This window comes from Manis pentadactyla, chromosome 12 (assembly GCF_030020395.1).
Source record: "Manis pentadactyla isolate mManPen7 chromosome 12, mManPen7.hap1, whole genome shotgun sequence".
In the NCBI taxonomy this organism is placed as follows: domain Eukaryota; kingdom Metazoa; phylum Chordata; class Mammalia; order Pholidota; family Manidae; genus Manis; species Manis pentadactyla.
The window spans coordinates 67,849,613-67,856,125 of record NC_080030.1 but is presented as its reverse complement, the minus strand read 5'-3'; positions in this window follow the sequence as shown (position 1 = coordinate 67,856,125).

Here is a 6,513-nt window from a genome sequence, read left to right as displayed (position 1 = left end):
CAACTATTTACTTCTAAGTGGTTAAAAAAAAAAATGATGTGGCTTCACTGGGGCTGAGAAAGCAAGGGGGAAGCTAATTAAAGTTTTGCCCCATCTTTAGAATTCATTTTTTCCCATTTCTCCTTTTAATTAAATGAGTGCTAAGATTTAATCTACATGCTCTTTTTGATCATAGTCTAATTGACCAAAATCTTCAGTGTGGAAAATGCAACAATTATGAACATTTCTGACAGGTTTTATCCTTGAGAAATTTTCACATGATACTCCTTATTCCTTCCTGACTTTATCTTCTCCAGTACACCTATGATTTCAAGAAGAGTCCTATCATTTGAAATGCAGTTTCTAAAATTCAAAGATGACTTTTCAGCCCATTTGCTTAATGATTCTGTATTAACCTGTTAGTTCTGGATTAGGGCTTTTAGTTCTGGAATTTAGAGCTTAGGTTCATTGTAGTTCCTGTAGTCAATTCCATTAATTAATGCTAAGGATGTAGGGATTTTGTCCGAATCCCACAATTTGTTTCAGTGGAAAACAAATGGGAACCCAAATTTTCAGACCCTTATCAGGGTTCTTTCTGATACATCTTCTTCTTCTGGCTTTTAAGATGAAATATTGCATATTAACAATACCTGAGGGTGTTTTAAATAAATATTTTTGTTAACAACCAGAAAAATGAAACACTGGAATCCAACTGCTGAATTTTAGTGAAGAGTCATAATCCGTGACAAATTGAGACAATGAGAGGAAGAAAACAAGGGACCTTTCAGTCTCTTTTGATACCAGTCACTTCTCAAGTAAAAAATTGTTTTCTACTTGGGATTTCTCTTGTGAAGACCAGACCTTCCTTTTGGGATTGTTTCAAAGGCTGGATTATGGATAGAAAAATTCCCTGAGAAACAGGTAGAAAGTAAAATCCTAACATTGCCAACAGTGTATTTTAAGAGCAACGATGAAACTGGTTACAGAACATACATTTTGTCTGATTCTAATTATGTGGAACTCCAAAGTATTTTTGGTAACAGAAACTGCTCTAACATGTTATTAAATTCAGCATCTACTTTTATAAGGGATAAAATTGCTTCGGTAAGAATTTTAAAATTCAAAAATTAATGAATCAGACCGACTAGCCTAGTAAAAAGAAGGATCTCTATCATTTTTATGATTCAAGCATTACTCCAACTTTACTAAAAATGAATATATATTTAGTCTTTCATAGCTATGGATAGAATAAGAAATATTTAAGCCTCTAAACCCCATTTGATGAAGAAATAGTGAGATAGAGACACTGATATATCTCTGAAATTGCATTTCCCAGGAAAATACCACTTCAGCTTCTGAGTTTTTTGTCAACATAATCAATTCATAAGAAAAGGTATTGGAACTTTCCAAATTAAAAGTGAATATATGACCTGCAATGTTGAGAGATTTTGAAAAAAATTCAAAATAGTAAAAATGGGATAGGAAAAATTAGAGTAAAGAAATAATAAGATTAAGTAAATCAGCTAAATTGTCAAGATTTCTTAATTTAGGGAAGGAAACATTTAGGAGATTAAATGTTGATTCTTAATGTCATTGTACTTCAAGGTGAGATGGTGTTGACGTCATCCTTGACCCTCACCCTTGTCCACAGTATTTGCAAGCTTTAGGTGGATGCTTCTGTAGCAGTAATGCCTTCTCCTTGGATATACTCTTCATCTCAAAGCAATCTATAAACATCACACCTCCAGTTCCAGGAGAACTTGAGGCACAAAATAAAAGCAGAATGGATGTCATCATGGGAATATCCACAGTTAGATCTTAACATCTACAGTTAAATATGTCAGCATCAGGATTCCTGCTGCGCCACCCACCACTTCACACAATTCAGCCAGCTGACTCATTTGAAACCTTAAGGCTCATCAGAATTAATTAATGAGTCGTCAGTAGTAAATAGAATTTGAACCTTTCCTCACTGGGGTAAAATAACCCTTCTGAATACTTTTGGAGTAAATGTATATTGACAACTTTGTCTTTTGAATTACTAAGACTCTCTACCATAATTTATGTACTTAAGAAAGACATGAAATTTTCAGAGCTCTAGGTTTTACTTGCCAAACAAGAGAAACTGTAAAGAAATGATTTATCATATAATTATGAAGAAAAACATTAATGGACACACAGACTTTGTTATAATTCTTGGTAATAATGAATCAGTTTTATGTGTATGGTTGGATGAAGCATTCAGAGATCTGATCCTCACATATCTGTCTATGTGTTCATAATTCATCCAATGGAAGGATTCAAAGAAAGTCCTTTGTTTTGCCCTTCCTTTGAGTTCATAAATCTCACACCATGCACAGTATTTTTGACTCCTATGAGGTGATGTAATGATAAGAATGTGTTTAAGATCAGCAGGTGAGACATTATATGTAAATAGAATGTGTTATTAACAGAAGCCAAAATAGCCATTTAAGTGATTAGGAGGAAACAAATGCATCAGAAGTCAAAACCCAAATAAGACCTCATATTAACCAGTGCTGCTTTTCATAGTAACTACTTCCATACATTACTTTCCTTTGATTTTTCTATTATTTTTTGAAATATTTAACAGCTTTACTGTATTGCAATTTCCATACCATATAAGTCATCCACTGAAAGTATTCAACTTGATGATTTTTAGTTATATGTGGAATTGTGCTAGTATCATCATAATCCAATTTTAGATCACTTCCTTCACTCCAAGGAGACCTCTCATTTCTGTTTCCAGTGAAACCTGCTCCCTTTCCCAGTCCCAGGCAAACACTGACACAGTTTTCTGTCTCTATAGTTTTCCTTTTTTTAAGACATTTTATATAAAAGGTGCGGTAGACAGAATAAAAGCCCCCCAAAATGTTCACACCCTAGTCCCTGTGAATTTGTTACCTTACATAGCAAAAGGGTTTTGCCACTGTGAATATGACCCGCAGGTGGGGAGATTCTCTGAGTTATCTGGGTGAGCCCAATCTATCACATAAGTTCCCAAAAGCAGAGAACCTTGCCCAGCTGAGTCAAAGAGATAAAATAATTGAAGGGTCAGAGAAATGCAACACAAGAAGGACCTGACCCAACATTGCTGGCTTTGAAGAGAGAGGAAGGGGGCTGTGAGTCAGGGAATGCAAATTGCCCATAGAACAGAAAAGTCAAAGGAAACCTATTCTCCTGTAAAGCTTCTAGAAATGAAGAACACTAAAGCAATATCCAGTATAAAAATATTCAGAGACCTCTTTTGAAAAGCTTGTTCATTATTTATTAGAAGCATATAATTAAAGTGCCATGTACAGCCTTAAAAAACTGGAGCTGTTCTTGTTGATACTCAAAATGGTAGAACACAGGGAGGCTGGACAAAGTTTTAATTTTCTACTACCTCTGTCCTCCCATAGGGCTACATAATACTATCTTCCTTTTTAATTTCTGTTTTGCTGTTATGTCAGTATTGCTAGTCTGGAAGAATCATTTAAAAATTTGTTTAAGTGAAGCAAACATTAGCTAGTATTATCTGGTACATTCTTTTTGTATATCTGTGAACAGGTGAATTTTCTCTAGTGCTGGATCTCTCCTTTATTTAGTCAGACCATTCCAAAATATGAGTGAAATGTAACAATCTGAGTGTTCCCACTTACCTTGGATTCTGAAAAGAGTCAGTATGGCATTCTTGACATTTAGTCTAATTACCATAATGTAGTAAACAATGTAAGAAAATGTCAGTAAAACCAAAACAATATCCTCCTTTTTGTATTAACTGGTTTAATAGTTCTCCCTAAATCTCTATTTATGGGAAAAGACTTGGAAAGTCCTCTCAACATGAATTAATAATTGAGTTAATTTGTGGGAATATAAAGAAGAATATCTAGATATCTTCTAAGATAACTGAGTTTGGGGTTAGGAGGGCTAATTTAAATTCATTTATTTGGTATACAGAATTATATCTTATTAGAATTAAAGAAAGCAATATATAGCCCATTTACAAACTTTTATTTGTATAAATTATAAGACAACACCTCTGGAAATGATTAGGGTATGTTAAATTATTACCATAATTGCTAACTCTACTTTTTACTAATATAACGGCCACTAGATGAGGTGGGTCTGAACATACTATCAAGAGGCCAGGCAGAATATAGAATTTAGAAACTAAATCATAATAGAGTGGCATATTAAATATTCACAAAACATTTTAGTGAAAAAAATCATAGATTTCAAAGAATGTTCTATGATTACTGATGTACTGTTTATCTCTAATTTCATTATCTTTTGGTTTTGGTTTAGGTTTCGGTTCATTTTCACAGAGAGTACAAACATCAATTGAGAAAAACTTTTCTTTGTGTTATTTCAAACTATTTAAAATAGTATCTGATAGGAGTTCTTGGTTCATCAAAAACACTACAGAAAATTGACAGCTTCAAAAATAAGGCTGTTTTTATTACTCAAATTGGGCCATCTTTAGACTATTCATGCTTAAACTGACCCTCCAGTTTGTCATTTATGAGTTATACCAAATTTTTGTTTTACTTTTGAAAAATTTTATGATTTAAATTTATAAATTTATGTGTCACTCAGTACCTGGGAAAAGTTATACAGTAAGAAATATACAGAAAGAAATATACAGAAAGAAATCTTTCATTCAGTGGAAAAGAGCACCCAATAAAAAGTTAGGAGGGGAGACCTTAAGTGACCAGGGGAATTGTGAAATCCTTTCACACATCTCCAGGTCCAAAGAAATCCAGGATTCTTTTAAGGACTACTTTATTCACCATTTTTTAACTTCTATTTTTTTATTTTTATTTTGGTATCAGTAGTGTACAATTACATGAGCAACATTATGGTTACTAGACTCCCCTCATTATCAAGTGCCCACCAAATACCCCATTACAGTCACTGTCCATCAGCATTGTAAGATGCTATAAAATCACTACTTGTCTTCACTGTGTTGTACTGTTCCCCGTGCCCCCCAACTACATTATGTGTGCTAATTGTAATGCTCCTTTTCCATCCTTAACCCTCTCTTCCCAACCATCCTCCCCAGTCCCTTTCCCTGTGGTAACTGTTAGTCCATTCTTGGGTTCTGTGAGTCTGCTGCTGTTTTGTTCCTTCAGTTTTTGCTTTGTTCTTATACTCCACATATGAGTGAAATCATTTGGTATTTCTCTTTCTCCGCTTGGCTTATTTCACTGAGCATAATACCCTCTAGCTCCATCCATGTTGTTGCAAATGGTAGGATTTGTTTTCTTCTTATAGCTGAATAATATTCCATTGTATATATGTACCACATCTTCTATATCCATTCATCTATTGATGGACACTTAGGTTGCTTCCATTTCCTGGCTATTGTAAATAGTGCTGCGATAAACATAGGGTTGCATATGTCTTTATCAAGCTGGGCTCCTGCATTCTTAGGGTAAATTCCTAGAAGTGGAATTCCTGTGTCAAATGGTATTTCTCTTTTTAGTTTTTTGAGGAACCTCCATACTGCTTTCCACAATGGTTGAACTAGTTTACATTCCCACCAGCAGTATAGGATGGTTCCCCTTTCTCCGCATCCTTGCCAGCATTTGTTGTTCCTAGTCTTTTCTATGACGGCCATCCTAACTGGTGTGGGGTGATATCTCATTGTGGTTTTAATTTGCATTTCCCTGATGATTATTGATGTGGAGCATGTTTTCATGTGTCTGTTGGCCATCTGAATTTCTTCTTTGGAGAAGTGTCTGCTCAGATCTTCTGCCCATTTTTTAATTGGATTATTTGCTTTTTGTTTGTTGAGGTGCGTGAGCTCTTTATATATTTTGGATGTCAACCCTTTATCAGATCTGTCATTTAAGAATATATTCTACCCCACTGTAGGCTGCCTTTTTGTTCTATTGATGGTGTCCTTTGCTGTACAGAAACTTTTTAGCTTGATATAGTCCCACTTGTTCATTTTTGCTTTTGTTTCCCTTGCCAGGGGAGATATGTTCATGAAGAAGTTGCTCATGTTTATGTCCAAGAAATTTTTGCCTATGATTTTTTCTAAGAGTTTTATGGCTTCATGACTTACATTCAGGTCTTTGATCCATTTTGAGTTTACTTTTGTATATGGGGTTAGACAATGATCTAGTTTCATTCTCCTACATGGAGCTATCCAGTTTTGCCAATACCAGCTGTTGAAGAGGCTGTCATTTCCCCATTGTATGTCCTTGGCTCCTTTATCATATATTAATTGACTGTAAAAGTTTGGCTTAATATCTGGACTCTCTATTCTGTTCCACTGGTCTATGGGTCTGTTCTTGTGCCAGTACCAAATTGTCTTGATTACTGTGGCTTGGTAGTAGAGCTTGGAGTTGGGAAGCAAGATTACCTCCCTGCTTTATTCTTCCTTCTCAGGATTGCTTTGGCTATTCAGGGTCTCTTGTGGTTCCACATGAATTTTAGAACTATTTGTCCTAGTTCATTGAAGAATGCTGTTAGTATTTTAATAGGGATTGCATTGAATCTGTAAATTGCTTTAGTCAGGATGGCCAT